Consider the following 18563-nt stretch of genomic DNA (forward strand, 5'->3'; position numbering starts at 1 on the left):
GCTCCGCCCAGGTCCTTCTGCGGCTGCGTGGTCGAGCCTCGCGCTGGGCGGAGACTGAAGTTGTTTCTGTCTGGCCGAGTCGCGTATTTTGCGGCTGTAACTTTACCTCGTTCGAGCCCACTCTACAAACGTGTCTGAGCCGTTGCACCCCCCGGACTTCTCCTAGCACCACAACCAAGCTGCACCCCTGCAGATTTCCACACACAGGTACCCCACTCCCAAAGGGTCATGAGTTCAGGAAAGGTGTCTTGAATGGCTGCTCTGCCTTTTGATTTAGTCAGGGCAAACCACAGCAGTTGCCTGCACTAACTATACCAGTCCTTTCCAAATAAATAAAAATCATGTCATATTTAAGTAGTCCAGCCCCCCCTTATAAAATTTCCTATATATTTTTAAATGGAAATATACAAAATTGAAAAGTCATAAAACTTCCCAACAGTCATTCAAATATGCTGTGACATATTTGTTCCAGACAATTGAGGTTTAGCAGTGAACTAGTATGTTCACTGCTCTGTTGGAGTTCTCCTGGACATCTCCTGGCGCTTACTAGTCAGCAGAGACAAGCACTAAACAAGAAATGCATGCAGTAGGTCATTTGGTGGTGAGAACCATAAAGGAGGGAAGAGGGTTAGGGGATTTGAGAGAGTGGAGTACTACATAGGGTGGTAGGGACGAGACCTCACTGACAGGTGACATTTAAGTAAGGACTTGAAAGCGAGAGAGCCAGTCTTGGGGAAGAGTGTTCAGCAGGTGCAAAGGCCCTGAGTTCTCCCTTTGGCCGCCTTCTAGAAATAGACATTCAGAAGTGAGGGATGAGTAGGAACCAATAGAGGAAATTGAGAAGGAGCAGCCGTTGAGGAAGTAGGACCAGGACAGTATAGTGTTCTGGAAGCCGAGTGAAGACAGGAAGAAGGAGAATAACTGTGTCAGATGCTGAAAGATGAGTTCTAGAATATTCTTGTTACTTGGATTCTGTAACTACCGCTGTACAAACGAGCATCTTTCTTAAAGCCTTCTGTCGTGTCTGTGACTAGGTGTAACCTCCTTTGGAGATCATGTCATAAGACTAAATTTGAGGGCCTTGATGGAATGTAAGACCTGAGACAATGGCCCTCTGCAGCCCCTCTGATAGGCCTTGCCTCTGAGTTCCCCCAGCCCCTTTCTGCCCCACCACATCCTCTGTCATCTGTCAGGACACCACAGTTCATAGCAGTTCCCCAACAGCCTCATAGTAGAAATTGCCCTGGCTTGTCCCCCTGCCCTCGTCCATCGGAACTAATTTGTTTTGTGAAGTATCCTTCCCCTCCACCCCCAGAGTCTACTTCCACAAAGTTGTCAGCAAACTGAATCTACTTTGCTAATGCTGATCCCAACTTGATAGGCCACATTTCCCACAAACAGCTTGAAAGGAATGAATCTCTAACAGAGATCATTTTGGGCCTTCAGTTTTCAGACAGTCTCCCTATGCCGGGCAGTGTTCAAGGACCTATGAAAACAGTGGTGGACAAGGAAGATGTAACTGGTGCCCCTGTGGAGTTTACAACCTAGAGGAGGTAAGGAACAACAAACTTTGCACATAAAAGCAAATAAGATCATTTTTTCTGGTCATAAGGCTGTTGTGATGGATGGGTTCAGGGAGAGGCTCTCAGAAGAAATTTGATCTAAGATCTTGATGACAAGAAAGCAGCAGCCATTAGAAGATGTGGTGAAAGGGACAATAAAGGAAAAGGCCCAGGTTGGGTATGTTCCAAGATCAGAAAGAAGACAACGTGGCTGGAACCTAGTGAGTGAGAAAGAGGTCACATCACCTGAGGCCGTGAGCCACACCAAGAAGCTTGGGTTTTACTCCTTAGCAGGCAGACAAGTCCATGGCTTACTGGATTTCTATGTAAGGCTGGCCTTGGCCTCCATCCACCCAGCAAAGCCTCACTCACTCTATGGACCGCCTTGGTGGCCTCCACCTTTACTTTACAAGGTCTCTTCCTAACAGGACGTTACAGGCAGCGGCAGCAGCATCACTAACATTTATATCACTAACATTTCATTTCCTACGTACCACCATTTCTAAGTACTTCATGTGGATTGGCTCACTTAATTCTGTAATAACCCTGTGAGGCAGGTGGCTATTGTTAGCCCATTCCACAGATGACAAAACTTTTCCACTGTCACCTCCTCCCAATGACTCTTCATTGGCACCCCAGTTTCAACCAAAGAAAGTTCAAGCACTTTGACAGCTTATGGAGATCAAATTCTGACCACCTCTGGCCTCTGCAAGCCTCCTCTTCTGCCACCTCTTTCTTGCCTCAAACTTGATCCCTTCTTCATTGCTGTCTCTAGTTTCCCTGCCTTTGCTCACATTGGCCCTCTGCCTGCCTAGAAAGTCCTTCCCTCACTTCATAACTCCCTCCCATCTTGGGAGACAGGTTGGATGTCACCACTCCAGACAGTCATGTCTGCTCCCACATTTAGGAGGTAGCCACCCTTTCATGGGTTCCCTGGCAATCACATTATTTACCATGTTGGAGCTATTTGAGTCCTTAGATCACAGTCCTAGTTAGGATCAGCAAGGATCACCAGAAGGGTAGATAATCCCCATCCTCCTTGACAAACACTAATCAGAGAAGGGGACTTGGGGAGGCTCTCCTGCAAGGAGAAAGGAACAACAGCCAGGAGAGGCTGGCCCAGAGATGACTCTCCTACCAACAGTCCGAGTCTTCTCTACCCCTGGTGACCCTGCCAGAATCACTGGCTCTTCCAAGGGGACCACTGTCATCTTCACATTAGTGAGACCTGGGGCTTCTGAGGACCCAGGACTTGTGGGGAGTTGCTGGTGGATTCTAGGTTAGCAGCATTACCTAGTGGGTGAGCCTACAAGTCTCGAAGTATGAAGACCTGAGTTCATATCCCTCCCCCATCAGTCACTCACTGAGACTTGGGCCCATCATTTAATCCTAACGCTCATATTTATTGAGTGCCTTCTCTGTGCGAGGTACTTGACATACACACTTACTCACCTAATCCTCACAGCCACCCTCTGAGGCAGATTCTATCATCATCCCCATTTTACAAGAATGGAAACTGAGTCACGGGAGGTTGGACTACTCAAGCCCAAGGTCACACGGCTGGTAAGTGGCAGAACCAGGATGGCACACCCAGGTGGTCTGGCTCCAGGCCTTGAGCTATGAACCATTGCACGTACCGTACTGTCTCCTGCAGTGAACTTCCCAAGCACCAGCGTCCTCTTCTAGAAAAGAGAACTATCTGGAGTACCTCTTCTGGGGAGTGTCATGATAATTATACAAATTAATATAAGTAAAACAATGCCCTGCCTTAATAAGGGCTCCCATAAATGGTTATTATGATTATTTTGAGCTTTTTATGATTCCCTCTTGGTGAGAAGGCTGCCTTTGACTTGGTAAGGTCGTTACTGTAATAAATTTGGTGTCTTTTTTTTTTTTCTTTTTTTCTTTTTTTTAGCTAGTAGCGTTGTTTCTGGTTCCCTCTCAGCCCCGGGGGTGGGAAGAAACCCACCTAGCTAGACAAGGTCTGGTGGAAACTAGGTGAGACCCCACTTGGAATGCTGACTTCCCTGGGCCATACCTGCCCCCTCCCCCACCCTCCATGTCCTCACCTCACTGTGCGAAGCTATGTGAAGCAGCCCCACTAGAGGGTGTGCAGGTGTAAAGAACGGAGGTTCGTGCACTTCAGGACTCTGAATTACAGGCCTGCAGCAGGCCTCGTGAGAGGGCCCCTCGGCAGAAGGCCTCCAGCTGTCAGTCACCAGGTGACTTCTGGAGAGTGGGCTGAGGCAGGGGGCCGGCTGGAGGAGGACTTTTGACTTTTCTTTTGTGCACGGTGGTGTTTGCTGTTCTCACAGCAAGCTTGTACTTTTGTAATAAACACAAACACACACTTTATTATTTTTTTATGCAGATTCCCACACCTCATGCGGAAGGAGTCCATTTTATTTTTATTTTATTATTATTTTTTTTATTATTATTTTTTTATTATTTTTTTAAGATTTTATTTATTTATTGGACAGAGAGAGACAGCCAGCCAGAGAGGGAACACAAGCAGGGGGATTGGAAGAGGAAGAAGCAGGCTCCCAGGGGAGGAGCCTGATGCGGGGCTCGATCCCAGAACACTGGGATCACGCCCTGAGCCGAAGGCAGATGCTTAACAGCTGAGCCACCCAGGCACCCCAAACACACACTTTAAAATAAAGTATCATGTGGGGCGCCTGGGTGGCTCAGTCAGTTGGGCGTCTGCCTTTGGCTCAGGTCACAATCTCAGTGTCCTAGGATCAAGCCCCACGTCAGGCTTCCTGCTCAGCAGGGAGTCTGCTTCTCCCTCTCCCTCTGCACTTCCCTCTGCCCCCACTTGTGCTCTCTCTCTCAAATAAATAAATACATAAATGAAATCTTTAAAAAAAATAAAGTAGTGTGCGAGTGGAGGATGTCTGTGAATTTCAGAGACCCAGATCCACAGCCCCTCCCCACCCTGTTGCCCCAGAACCTACCTATAAAGGACCCTGGTCTTAAGTTTACCCCCAATTAAGGGGAGTGGCCGTTAGGATCTCTCCCCAACACACAGAAGGGGCAGGGGCCAGAGACCACTGGAGCAGAGCAGGCAGCACAGGGTCCAGCCCTGTGAGAACACTGTACGAGCAGCCTTTCCAGGGGGCCCCTCCTTCAACCCTTCGTCACCTGACCCCCATCACCTGACTCCAGGATGGGTCTGCCATGGGCCATGGGAGCGAGGCTGTCCATCTGGGGGTCCTGTTAGCCCATTTCTCACATGTGAGCAGTGAGGAAGGGAAGAATCCTGTTCCGGGCCACTTACATAGCAGCATGTCACATATAAAAAACCAGAAACTGCTCCTTCTGGAAGGTAGACAGGAGAAAATGTGCCACCACTACTACTCATAGTAATAGTAGAAGCTAACACCTGTTGAGCACCCACTATGTACCAGATGCTAAATTCCTTACTTGTGTTATTATGTCTCTTAATCCTCACAGTAACGCTAGGAGATAGGTAATATTGTCCCCATTTTACAGATGCAGAAACTAATTTCAACTCCAGTTTTCTTCTACCCCACCCCCCACCGCCCACACATGTCACCAAACTAGTAGGAAACCTGGTAAACGCCATTTTAACCAGGTCATCAGGATGGATGAGGTGAAGTCACTTTACCATGCAAGGCATTTCACCTCTGTGGTACTTTCCTCAAACTCGTAAGCCCTGTCTGATCACAAGAAAACAAGAGATAACCCAAAATGAGAGAGAGTCTACAAAACACCTAGCCAGTCTGCCTCAAAACTGCCGAGATGATGAAAAGCAGAGAAAAACTAAGAAACTGTCACAGAATGGACGAGATTCAGGACACGAGATTAGGAAACGCAATCCTGGATTGGAACTTGGAGGAGAAAAAGAACATCAGAGAGAAAACTGGGGAGTCCGACTAGAGTTTATAGTTTGGGTTAATGTTGTACCAATGTCAGTGTCATGTTTTTGACAGACATATGGTGATGATGTAAGATGGTACCATCAGGGGGGCTGGATGAAGAGTCTGCAGTCTCGCATAGTGCTAGGGATCGGGATGGTCGTGGGGGGTAGAATTGACTGCAAAGGGGCACAAGGGAACTTTTTGGGGTGGTATGAATGTTATATCTTTCGATTGTGGTGGTGGTTATGTAGATGTATACATCTGTCAAAACTCTTCAAACTGTACATTTTAAATATTTTATCGTATGTAAATTATGCCTCTAGGAAGTAGATTTTTTAAAAATTTTTTAAATCTAAATTTAAATTGAAATTTAAAAAAATTTTTAATCAGTTTTTAAGTCACATACATAAAACCCTTGAATGGCTTCCCATTACACAGTAAATAAAATCCAAAATCCTAATTTGGCCTACGGAGCTGTAGTGTCTGAACCATCCCAACACACCAAGTGTGACCTCACCTCAGGACCTTTGCACTTGGAGCTCTCTCCACCTGAAATGCTCTGCCCCCAGATCTTGTCAAGTCTGGCTCCCACATGTCAGTTAGGTCTCAACTCAATACCTCTCTCCTCGGAGAGGCCTGCCCTGTGTCCCAGCTCTCTCTCTCTCCCCCTCGCTGCTTGATTTTCTTCAAAGCGTTTATCTCTTTCTGAGAATATCTAATTTATTTCTTTACTTGTTTTTTGCCTGGCTCTCCACATACAAATCCAAGTTCTGCAGGTGTCTATCAGGTGACCCCCCTGTCAGAAGGTGGCCACTTCTGATAGTGGAGCCCAATAACTAGCAACCCTCCCACCCCCACCTAAAGAGAAAGAGAGAGAGGTAGAAGTCAGGCAGGTAGAAGCAGAAATACGACTTTATCCCCCGGGAGAACTGATCATGGAGAATGTGACTTCTGTTTGCTGAAAAAATGAACTTCCTCATCCTGAATGCCTGAGTCAGAGAGATTTGTCCATTACTGGAGAACCACAGGCCAAGTCCTGGGTCAGGCCCCTTTCATCAGGCATCAAGGAGTAAAGCAGGCCAGCTCTGCAGGGGAGGCTAAGACACCAGCCCAGGAGTAAGAGCCGGGCAGCCGGGGCAAAAGACATCGGGGCTGTTGTGCAACATTCCTGCCCTCTCCACAAGAAACATCCCAGCCTAACATCATCCAAGCACCTTCAGCAGTTCCTGACACCTAGTGGGCACTCTTTAAATATCTGATGAATGAATGATGGTCTAATTCAAATAAATCAATATCACATTGTATATACCTACTACACCACCTGGAATGCTCTGCCCCCAGGTCTTGCCAACCTGGCTCCCATCTGTCAATCAGATGGCAGCTCAATGGCCCCCTCCTCAGAGAGGCCTACGCTGAGCCCCCAGGCTCACTCTCTCATTACCCTGCTTTATCTCTCTCACCCCATACTATTGGCCTACATAACTTCTCCCCACTGACAAATTCAAGAGAGATTGTATGGTTTTGTACTAATAAGCAGTGAGAAGGGGTGTCTCTTTCTTTTTCTTGTTTTGCACCATGACACCCACAAGACCATGCCTGAGATTCTGGACATGATTCCGAATATGATTCTGGGTGAGCCAGAGACTCCTGAAGAGAAGAAGCTATGGGGAATGGATTACCATTTGCACACAGATGAGGACCGGGATGTCATTTTTTTTTTTTAATAAACAACAATAAAGCAATGCTGTGCATCACGTCTTCAATTATGTAAAGACCTATGGAGTAGGTTGTATTTAAAGACTCTTTAGGAAAATAAAGAAAAGATTTGGTCTAGCAGGATTCAAATATCATAGCCTTGCCAAACAATTCATTCAAAGAAACACATTTCGATTAATTTTTGTTGATGTTCTTTCCAGCATCCTCTGGCTTGAAGCATAAGCTTCTCATTCTGAAATACCTATGTAACTGATGTGATTTTGTTTTTAATCTACAAATCTACTCATGACTGATGAAAAACTCCTGCTTTCATCAACACCTGCCAAGCCCACAGTAGTAAATGGTATCGATTGGAAGGCGTGACCAGAGTTGTTGCTGACAGCGACAAGCTGTCTCTGCCAGACAAGGACCGGGAACCTTCGAATGATTTTGAAATTAGAGGAGACCACGGCACCCAAGAGGTAAGCCCAGCACCCAAGGAGCAGAGGAACCGGCTCCCAGCCCAGCCTGCCCCCAGGGTGCACATCAAAGCCGATAGCTGGAGTCTGTTTCAGTTTCCAAGGAGTGTGCTCTTTATAGCCCCCTGGAGCCGTACCTGGGTGTGGGCAGCATCAGACGCTGGCTGAGGCTTGACTCAGCTTTAGTAATTACCCATTTGGGTGGGAAGCCAGCGGCTGGGGCACCTACTCTGGAAGTTTGAGTTTTTCTACCTTGGTATAAATTCTTGTAGCTGAAAGCCCTGTGCAGCTTTGCAGATGTGAGCCCCATATTTTCAGGGGGCAGAGCAGGCTAAAGAAATTCCAAGTCCCGTTTCTACGATCATGGCATTTCCCAGTAGGAAAGGGGAGAGATCACCAGCCCCGGCCTTTGACCATGCAGCCCCTGTTTGAATACTTCCCATGACTGCCCACAACTCACACGATTCTCTGAAATCTCTTACTTATTTTATGTTATTTACATAAATCTGTTTATATTATATATTTTTTATGTAAACTTACATAAATAACCCCTTACTCATGATACTGTACTGAGCCACATATCAGTCTCTCTGTAGAAACAGACAGATTGACTTCCTGACTCTACCCGTGTCAGCTTCTTGGGTATTCAGTGATGGATCCTCATCCCTCCATAGCTTCTTTATGCTGAACACCCCCAGGTGGACCCTTCAAGGCTTCCTTGGAGTGTGTGAACACACTTTACCATGACTTCTTGCTTAAGGATGTATTTTGAATTCCACCCCCCCCAACACATACACAGAAGTTCTTCCTGTTACCCGCCAAATTCTCCAGAAGCAACACCAGGAAACAAAGATCAGGGCTATTTTTTTTTTTTTTTTTTTGAAGAATAAGGCAAGAGCAAACTGGCCAAGATACTAAGGCTTGACAGGTTTGCAGGACACAGGGGCACATTCTCAATCAGGATTGTGAGAAACTGAACCAAGGGACTATTTACAGAGGTGTGGGCAGGACTTGGGAAACCAACACAGCAGCAGGAGGCAGCAGCCTGACCACCCGGTATGGACTGAATTATGTCCCTTCTCCCCCCAAAAAGGTATGTTGTAGTCCTCACCCCCAGAACCTCACAATGTGACCTTATTTGGCAAGGGTCTTTGCAGATATCAAGTTTAAGAGAGGTCATTATGGGATCATCGTCCACATGACTGGTGTCCTTACAAAAGGGGGAAATTTGGAAATAGACGCACAGAGAGGATGCCACATGAAGACGAAGGCAGAGATCAGGGCGATGCTTGTTCAAGCCAAAGATGGCCAGCAAACCCCGGAAGTGAGGGCAGAACATGGACCAGAAGGCGCTCAGAAGGAACCAGTCCTACAGACACCTTGATGTCAGACCACTAGCTTCCAGAACTGAGAGAATGCATTTCTGTTGTTGAAGCCACCCAGTCTGTGGTACGTTGTCATGGCAGCCCTGGGAAACTAACGCACCACTCCTAAGCCTTCCCCACGGGAGGGAACCATGTTTCAGGAGCCTAGTGAAGGGGCACCTGGCTGGAGCTGCTTTCATTGAGGTGGCAGTGCAAGGAGGGAGCTGAGCAATAAAGACCCCCACCGTGCTGTCCTCCCTCCCTCCAGTCTCCTGCATCACCTAAGCCAGTGGAAGCCAGCAGGCAAGGGAGGTGGGAGATGCAAACCAGGAATCTACCTGGAGGGACACATTGTCCACACTTCTCTTATGACCTCTCTGTGTGGGCTCCTTGGCGGCTACGGCAGGAAGGGAACTCAGGAGGGCCTCATGCAACACTTCCATCTGACCTCTGAGAAAACCACGTCCCAAAGAGGGGGTGTGACAATGCAGCCAATATAATGCAGAATCAATACTCGAATTCAACAATCTGGATTCTCAGTCACGCGTTCCTGCTAAATACAGGCCTACTGCCTGTTTCATCATCACTCTTTTGTCCACTCACGTACCTCACCTCTTTAGAATGCTGGCTTCTTGGAATATTTAATATATTATTAGAGTGGTAATACTTTGATACCCTATCAAATTAAAAGATATAAAAGCATATGTATATAACAAAGATGTGAAGAAATTGGACCTTCGTGCCCTGTCGGTGGGGATGCGAAATGGTGCAGCCACTGTGGAAAACAGTAGGATGATGCCTCAAAACATTAAACATAGAATGACCATATGATCCAGAAATTCCTCTTCTGGGGATATACCCAAAGGGATTGAAGACAGGGACTCAAACAGTGTATTTGTCCAACAGTGTTTGTACACCATTACTCACGATAGCCAAAAAGGGGTAACACCCCAAGTAGCTATCAACAGATGAATGGATAAATCAATAAAATTCATATTCATCCAATATTCAATCCTAAAAAGGACTGCCTCCATGCTTCAACATGGAGGAACCGTGAAGATATTAAGCCAAGTGAAAGAAGCCAGACACAAAAGGACAAATATTGTGTAGTTCCACTTACATGAGCTACAAGAATAGGCAAATACATAGAGACAGAGAGTAGACTAGAGGTCACCAGGGGTGAGGGGTGTGGAGGAGGCAGAATGGGGAGTTACTGTTTAATAGGTATAGTTCTGTATGGGATGAGGAAGAAGTTCGTGACATAGTGGTGATGGCTAGTTAACGTTGTAAATGTGCTTAATGCCACTGAATTGTATACTTACAAATGGTTAAAAAGGTTACATTTAGGGCTCCTGGGTGGCTCAGTCGGTTTAAGCATCTGCCTTTGGTTCAGGTCATGATCCTGGGGTCCTAGGATTGAGCCCCACATTGGGCTCCCTGCTCAGTGGGGAGCCTGCTTCTCCCTCTCTCTTTGTCCCTCTCCCCGCTCGTTCTCTCTCTCAAATAAATAAATAAAATCTTTTTAAGAAGGTAACATTTAAGTTATGTATATTTTACCATGGTACAAAAGAATATATTTTTAAAGAATATACAATGGAAAAGGAAGTCCCCATAGGACTTTCCATAGAATCCCCTCCCTAGAGACCCTCCTGAGACCAGTTTCCTGGATCTCCTCCGGAAGATGATCTGTGATTGCATAAGGAAGTCCTCTCTTCCCAGATACACCTTTCTCTCTAGTTTTTGTTCCCTCCATAGATGGTAGCCCACTAGACACATGGTTTTATATTTTGCTCCTTACCCTTAACAATATGCTTGGAGAGCAGCCTCAGAGCGGTATTCCTGTACAAAGCNGATTGCATAAGGAAGTCCTCTCTTCCCAGATACACCTTTCTCCCTAGTTTTTGTTCCCTCCATAGATGGTAGCCCACTAGACACATGGTTTTATATTTTGCTCCTTACCCTTAACAGTATGCTTGGAGAGCAGCCTCAGAGCGGTATTCCTTTACAAAGTCTTTCACACAGAAAGTGTTGGACTATCATTTGAAATCAACATTCGCATTTTTAAAAAGGTAGAATACCTGAACTCCCAGGAATAAACTAGGAATGGTGGCATTTCAGAAAACCTGCCAAGCGTGTATTTGCGAGGACGGAATGGGGGATACTGTCTTTTCAGTTCAGCTTAACAAACATGTATGGAGGCCACACCAGGAGAAAGGGCCTTTGATGGATGCTGGTCTAACAAGAGCCAACAGCTATAAAGCTCTTACCATGTGGCAGCTAGTGTTCTATGCACATTAACTTATTTAATCTTTCCAACAAGCTTATGATGTTGGCGCTGTTATTAATTATTCCCCTTTTACAGGTCAAGACTCCCAGGCATGAAGAGGTAAGTAGCTCACCTAAGATCCCATAGCTAATTAATGATGGGACTGGGGCTGCACCCACAGAGTGGGGCTCTAGGGCCCTTTGTTCTTGTACAGTGCTGGTCCTGCCTCTCGGGCACACACACGTTGACTGAATTGCACACCGACCCCGGGCTTCCTGCCGAGAGGCGTAAGGATGCCTTGCACATAAGCCCCATGCTCAATGACTTAACGGATGCAGCAGGGGCACAATTCACCCTAATACAAGGCAGAGAAGGGATCAGGGTTAAAAGAGGAACATATGGAATGTTCTGGAGGTTAGAGGAAAGATGATGAGGAATACCCTGTGAAGGAAGTGACTCCAGGTGTGAAGGGAACCAACATTTATGGAGCAGCCGCCCCGCACCAGCCACATCATATGATGAGTCCTCCTGACAACCCTATTATCACCTCCATTTCACCGACCAAAGAAACTGAGGCTCCCAGAGATGCAGTAAAGTGGGAAAGCCGGGGTCTTCTCCCAGGACTGGCTATCACTCAGAGCCGCTGGGGGGCCTCTCCACAGTGAGGTGCCAGCAAGGTGTTCCCAAGGCCAGTGACATCAGCCCTTCCCTGCTGGGCATGTGTGGGATCTTTAGTCATCTTAATGTGAATTGTGGCCAATTAACAAGCCAAAAGCACTTTGAAGATGACATTGTGCATATAAAGGGCCTGTTCCCACAGTTACAGGCTATGAGGCAGGACAGGACGGGGAGGATTGTGGTGGTGACAGTGTCTCAGCAGGGCAGGAATTCCTGGGGCAGAGGAGCCCTGAGCGAGGAAGTTGAGCTCTTCCATCAGGCTGGGCTCCAGGAGAAACCTCTCTGTTTCTAGAAGAAGCAAAAGGAGCCTCTTCAGGGTGCCTGGATGGCTCAGTCGGTTAAGCGTCTGACTTCCACTCAGGTCATGATCTCAGGGTCCTGGGATCAAGCCCCGCATTGGGCTCCCTGCTCAGCGGGGAGTCTCCTTCTCCCTCTGCACCCCCCCATGTGTGCACGTACTCTCTCCCAGTCTCTCAAATAAATTCTAAAAAAAAAAAAAAAAAAAAAGGTGCATCTTAAAAGATCCTGGGAAGCTGCAGGCCTCTGGCCACCCTCCTAAAACAACAATGTGAATGGGGACCCCTCTGCCTGCTGCTCATTAAGATGATCACCACACACTGGCCTCACTGGCCTCTCATCAGATGCATATATAAAATCCCAGCCAAAGGAGACACAAAAACCAGGGAATCGTTGTTGCTCAGAGAAGGAAAACTGAAGGGCTGGCTCAGGGGAGAGAGAGAGACTTTTCACTGCTTCCCCTTTTGTTGCCTTTAAATTTTGAACCATCTGACTATATTATCTCTTCAAAAATAAATAAAAATAAATTTTAAAATAAAGATGGTCACAGCATATCACTGGGGAGGGACAAAGGTTACAAAGTAGCTTGTTGAATGCAATTTAATTTCTATGTTTTAAAAATGAAAATGGATGTGTGACACCAGTTATAGGATGCAGTGACATCACGGGCGTGCTGACCAGATGCACTGAGGACCCAGAATCACATCCGCGGGGTTGCTACCTGAACAGCCAAGACTGAATCTACACCTAAGGACACATCAGGCAAACCCTGAGGGGTGTTCTGCAAAATGACAGGACGGTACCCCTCCAACATGTCAAGGTCATGAAAGAAAAAGAGAGGCAGATATTTTAGATGAAAGGAGGATAAAAAGCCATGGCGGCTAGGTGTAATCGTGTGGCCCTGGAGCAGATCCTGGAGCAGAAGGAAAAATTGCAATCAAGCATGTGAGTGAGACTATTGGTGTAGACTAGATAAGAGGACTGCATCAACGTGAAACTTCCTGACTGTGTTGATTGTACTATGGCTGTGTAAATTAATATCCTTGTTTTCCGGAAATACATAATGAAGTATTTGGCAATAAAGGGACAACCTACTCTCAAATGATTAATATAGTTATATATATAGAGAGAGGGAGAGAAATGTGACAACATGCAGGTTGGAATAAAAGGTATGTGTGAGTTCTTTGTATCATTCTTGTGAATTTTCTTTAACTTTGAAATTAATTCAGAAACAATAGAAAGTTATAAGCCAAAATCTTATTAGTGTGGCAGGATTGCCAATGAGCTTTTTTTTTTCTTTTTGCCTTTCTACACTTTGTTTCTTCCTTTGTTCTTCCTTCCTCTCTCTTTCTTTTTCCTCCCTCCCTCCGTCCCTCTGTCTCTCTTCCTTCCTCCCTCCCTCCCTTCTTTGCTTCCTTTCTTTCCTTTTAGAAAAGTAATATGGCAAAAGTAATTCACCCTAGTGTGGTTTTTTTGTTTCGTTTTTTTTTAAGGAATCTCTACACGTAACGTGGGGCTCAGACTCACAAATCTGAGATCAAGACGCACGTGTTCTGCCAACTGAGCCAGCCAGGCACCCCAAAGGTAAAACTAATTCAAATACCATAGACAAGCCTCCAGTGTAAGTCTGCCTCCCAGCTGAGCTGACTCTCAGCTCGCCAGGCCCCCTCTCAGAGGTGACCACCACCATTATGTGTTTCTTGCCTCTCCTTGCAGATGTATTCTGTCCATATACAAATGTGGATGTCTAGGTAGCCTCCTCCCACTTTCCCCCTACAAATGGTGGCATCCTGTACTTTGCTGTGCACACCATTCTGCACCTTGCTTTTCCTCAGTTAACTCTGTGTATCTTCACAGTCCTTCTAGATGGGGATATATGGGGCTACCTCATATTTTTAACGGCTGCCTAGAATTCTATTGCACTGATGTGTCATAATTCTTTGAACCAGTCCCCATTGTCACGCACTGTTAGTTCTTTTCCAATCTTTTATAAACAAAATTACAACAAATTGCACCCACTTCTTTGTGCACAGTGTGTAAATAAATATATAGGATAATTTCCCACAAGTGGAGGTGCTCCGTGGAAGTCCATACGCCTTCCCCGCTGTGGACGCTATTGCCGTTGGCCCGCAGGCTGCGATGCCTCTCTCCTCACTGCCTCCGCAAGCATGCACCTCACATTTTAGAATCTCTGCCAATCAGATAGATTTTTTTTTAAATAATATCTGGTTGTAGTTTTAATTTGCATTTCTATTATTGTAAGCATAGATGAGTATCTTATCACTTACTCTAAAAGCCAATTGTATTCTGTCATCTCTCCCTGCATGTATATGAATGGTCTAAATCTACCACAGATAGCCCTCCTATGGAGAAACCCACAGCATTAATCCCAGGCTGAGCCCTCTTTGGACCCTTCTGGGGACTGAAAAGAATAGGATCTCTATCTCCTGGTGCATCTGGACCAGAGCCATCCCAGTGACTCCAGTCCTCTTTTGGGTTTACTAGCTGTAAACCAAGGGCGATAATTTACCATGGGAGCTGGGAACGTGACTCAGCCCAGGCCCAGGCCAGCACCCCCGCCCCCTCTCTGAGCCGCCAGCTGCCGGTGCCCAGCCCAGGGCAGGCCTGTCCTGGGACTCTGCAGTGCACCGCCTGCCCAGCCTTGAAGAACAGAACTTCTTAGTCCCTCTGGGTTTCTCTTTTCTCCCCAAGTCTTTAAAAAGCTGTGGTGGGAACAGAACACTTCATTCAAAGGAGGCCCTGAAAGGCCCTTTTGTGCTGCATCCGGTCCAGGAACCAGCTCAGTGTTCTCTGAAGGAGAAAAGGCTTGGACAAAATCTGGCATCCTGAGAACCCTGGAGGTCAGGCCCTTGTTAATTAGCCATCACGTCCCTGCCTCATTAGTATGCAAACGCAGGCAGAGCAGAGCTGCTGCTCCTCCAAGTTGCCCCTGGACCCACCTCCACGTGGACACAGGCTGATGTTAGTGATTGGATTTTTTTTTCTCTATCCAACACTTGCAGGAAGATCTTTACAGATAGGGGCTTTTTCTGCCTTGGGACCTGGCGGAGGTGGGTCATCGCCGGGCTGTAGGTCATTATCTTGATCGTGCCCTTCTTGTAGACAGATCCCAGGGTTTGGAAACAGCTAGACTGGGGTTCAGATCCCCACTCTGCCCTTTCCTGGCTGGATGACCTTAGCAGATGACCTCTTGGGGCCAGTGTTCTCCTTGCAAATGTGGATTTACAAGAGTACCTACTGCTCAGATAAGGAACTGGTGTCTTGAGACACAGAAGATGTGCAGAAGGGGGATTTGCAGATCACAGAAGAACAGAATTAGAAGGGATTCATCTGCGAGGCTTTTCCTTTGAGAAGATCAACCCAAGGAAATAACCACTGAGTTCTTAAAAAAAAAAAAAAAAAAGGCAATCAAATCCTAACATTTCCCTTTGGGTTGACATCCAGAAACTTTAATTACCCTTACCTTCAGGGTAAACAGTTAAAAAGTAAAATCAATCAGTCAGTCCTTGCGCTTGTTCCAAAGGCCCCCTGTGAACAGGCTCCTGTTCACTTCGTTAGATCAAATCCACCAGTCAGCCTGGGGTTCTGTTAGGGGGCGAGGACAGGTCATCCTGAGATGGGCCACTTTGGCATGAAGATTATTTTGAGCTGAAGGCGATCGAGACCCTGCAGGCTCAAGAGAAACTTTGCCCCTCTCCTCCAGTTACCTAGAAGAATCTGAATTGGGGGTCTTTTACAGCATAAGGGTTATTACCAGAGCTAAATTTTATATGAGTGACTCATCTATATGGCAGGGCAAACATCGAATTACCAGACATCTGCTTTTCTTCTTATGGTCCCGTGAAGTGCGTTCTTTCACTCTGAAGTCCCAGGCCCCTACCCGCTACTCCCTCGGTTCAGGATGACATACGTGCTTCATTTTGCCTGGCCATCTTTGGAATTTGCACGTGTGTTCGGATTCCCCCATCGCTACGCTATTAAATTTGATTTTCTCCTATTAATCTGTCCTGAGTCAATTTGATTCTTAGTCTAGCTAGAAGGACATTTGAGGGGACAGGAATTCTTCTCCCCCTGGTCCCGAGAGCTCTGAGGCCTCTGCCAGTGGGCATCTCTCAGGTGTGTGAACATTTGGAGCTCCCTTACATCCCTCCTCCAGCCCCTGATTGTGGAAGCTCCACCTACCTAGACTCTCTCCCCCCACTCTCCACTCTGCTCTGGCTAACTCCTGCTTGACTACAGGTTTCAGCTGAAGCATTCACTTATTTGGATGGGAGGGGGGCAGTGAGGGGCCTGAACCCCCAGATGTTGTTTGCTCCTATGACCGTCTGTCTGAAGGTTCTGTCTCGTCACATGCGCTGCACGTGTGGTTTCTGACTCCCTGGGCTGCAAGAGTCGCCAGGCTGCATGCCTAGAGCCGGCGCTGTGACTCACTGTGACTCACTGCAACTGGCACCTGGAAGGGCTCATGGCGTGTTTGTGCAAGGAAGAAAAGGGGAACGGAAAGGAGGGAAGGAAAGAACAGGTTGGTAGGGAGACATGAATGCACGGAAGGGCTTTCTGGAGTCCCTCGGCAGAGGGCAGCCACCTGTTCATTTCCCTCCTGGGTAAAGCCCCCAGGAGATGGGGAGAGGTTGGGACAGATACAGTGGTGGCGCTTGAAGAAACAAGCCCTTTGAAATCCCCTTCTGAACTTTGCTGGATACTTAGAAGCTTCAAAGTTGTTTACAAACCCTAATTACCCCAACACGCTGTGGCCCCAGGCAGCCGCCAGACTTGGCCTCAATATACCTATTTGTAAGTTAGGAAACTGAGCCCCATGGCTAAGTTCTTGCCTGGGGCCCAAAGAGGATATCAGCCTGAAAGACTGCTTCCTGTTCTCAGGAAACTACCCAGTAGAGGAAGAGCTGGAAGCTGAGAGTACTTTGGGCCTCAGTTTACCTATATGAATGTGGGGACACTCCCTGCTCTACAATTCTTTAATTCTCTACTGTGGATTTACCCGGCCCAGGGGTTATAATGAGGCAGCACCCAGGCAGGCCACATTTGGCCCTCAAACATGTGATGATCTCAGTGTTTTGTTTTTTTTAAATAGAAGATTTTGTAGAAAAATGGAAATTTGAGGATTCTCTTGCAAGATCAAAAGGCCTGGCAACACTGGACCCACAGATACCAGCACCACAGGTGTGAGGCTAGCTGGAGCTGAATGGTGGCTCCCTCCTTTATTTACACAGGGCACGTGTGTGCCAGCTTGCCACAGACCCCAGTGCTCCCTCTTGTCTCTGACCTGGCTTCCTTCACTCACTCATGAAACGTACGGGAACCTTCTCAGCATTTGAATCAAAGCTCTTGAACTGTCTCTTCCCCCTTAGTTACTATCTGTAGCTGTATTGGTCTTTTTTGGGTTTCTCATAAAAGCCAAACTCTTTTCAGCCACAGGACCTTTGTGTGTGCTGTTCTGTCTGCCTGGAACACCCTTATCCCACAACTCTCAGTGGTAGGATCACCTCCTCTGTCTGAATTGGGCTTCCCTTAATATGTATCTAGAGTTATCTCCCATGCCACATCACGCCTCGTCATTATTCATAGGTGTGCTTACTTGCTAGTCTTCTATCTCCCCTATTAAAATACAAACTCTTGGAGGGCAAGAACTTGCTTGTTGTTATTGGTTGCTCTGTCTGCAACATGCAGCCCAGAACTTGGCGCCCCTTGGGAACTTGGTAAATATTTGTGGCATGAGTGTGTGAATGAATGCATGAGTGGGACATGCCCACTGTANGTGTTATTGGTTGCTCTGTCTGCAACATGCAGCCCAGAACTTGGCGCCCTTGGGAACTTGGTAAATATTTGTGGCATGAGTGTGTGAATGAATGCATGAGTGGGACATGCCCACTGTATGTCCATTCAATGACAAGTGGCCAGTCATTCCTGTCTTCCTGAAAGGTTGATAAGAGGATGCCGTTTTCCCACCTTCCTTGTGGCATGCACTCAGGCCCATGTTTGCAGGCACATGTGCTCCCTTTTCCAGAAGCCCTGGGATAAAAGGTAAGTGAGAACACTTCAAGGTGTTTGCATTCAAACCCAGATACATGTGTCAGGCAAGGACAGATGACCAAAGCCATCAAAGAGACAGCAGGATGACAGAGTACAAAATGAGGTTTCCTCCAGGTGCAGACAAAGAGGCTTGGCTTGAATTAAATCTGTAAAGTCCCAGAGTGGATGCAGAGAGGGAGGGATGATGGACACCCAGCCTCAACTATGAGGAAAAGGAGAATCTCCCTTGAAGTTTAAAGGGGTTTAAGGCAAAGAAAAGCCACCTC

At 46.9% G+C, this 18563-nt stretch overlaps 1 long non-coding RNA gene across 4 annotated transcripts; it reads left to right on the plus strand.

Annotated features, from left to right (window-relative positions):
* Positions 1-20: 20 nt before the first annotated feature.
* On the plus strand, positions 21-13452 carry LOC105241145. 4 transcript variants are annotated; one of them, XR_004619237.1, is made up of 6 exons: positions 21-207; positions 1447-1553; positions 7490-7623; positions 8767-9069; positions 11347-11370; positions 12870-13452. It is a non-coding gene; the product is annotated as an uncharacterized LOC105241145 (long non-coding RNA). The 4 variants fall into 4 exon arrangements; XR_004619239.1 differs by having other exon boundaries at positions 8778-9069; XR_004619240.1 differs by having other exon boundaries at positions 22-207; positions 8841-9069.
* Positions 13453-18563: the final 5111 nt, after the last annotated feature.

Source organism: Ailuropoda melanoleuca, chromosome 12 (genome assembly GCF_002007445.2).
Source record: "Ailuropoda melanoleuca isolate Jingjing chromosome 12, ASM200744v2, whole genome shotgun sequence".
Classification (NCBI taxonomy): Eukaryota; Metazoa; Chordata; class Mammalia; order Carnivora; family Ursidae; genus Ailuropoda; species Ailuropoda melanoleuca.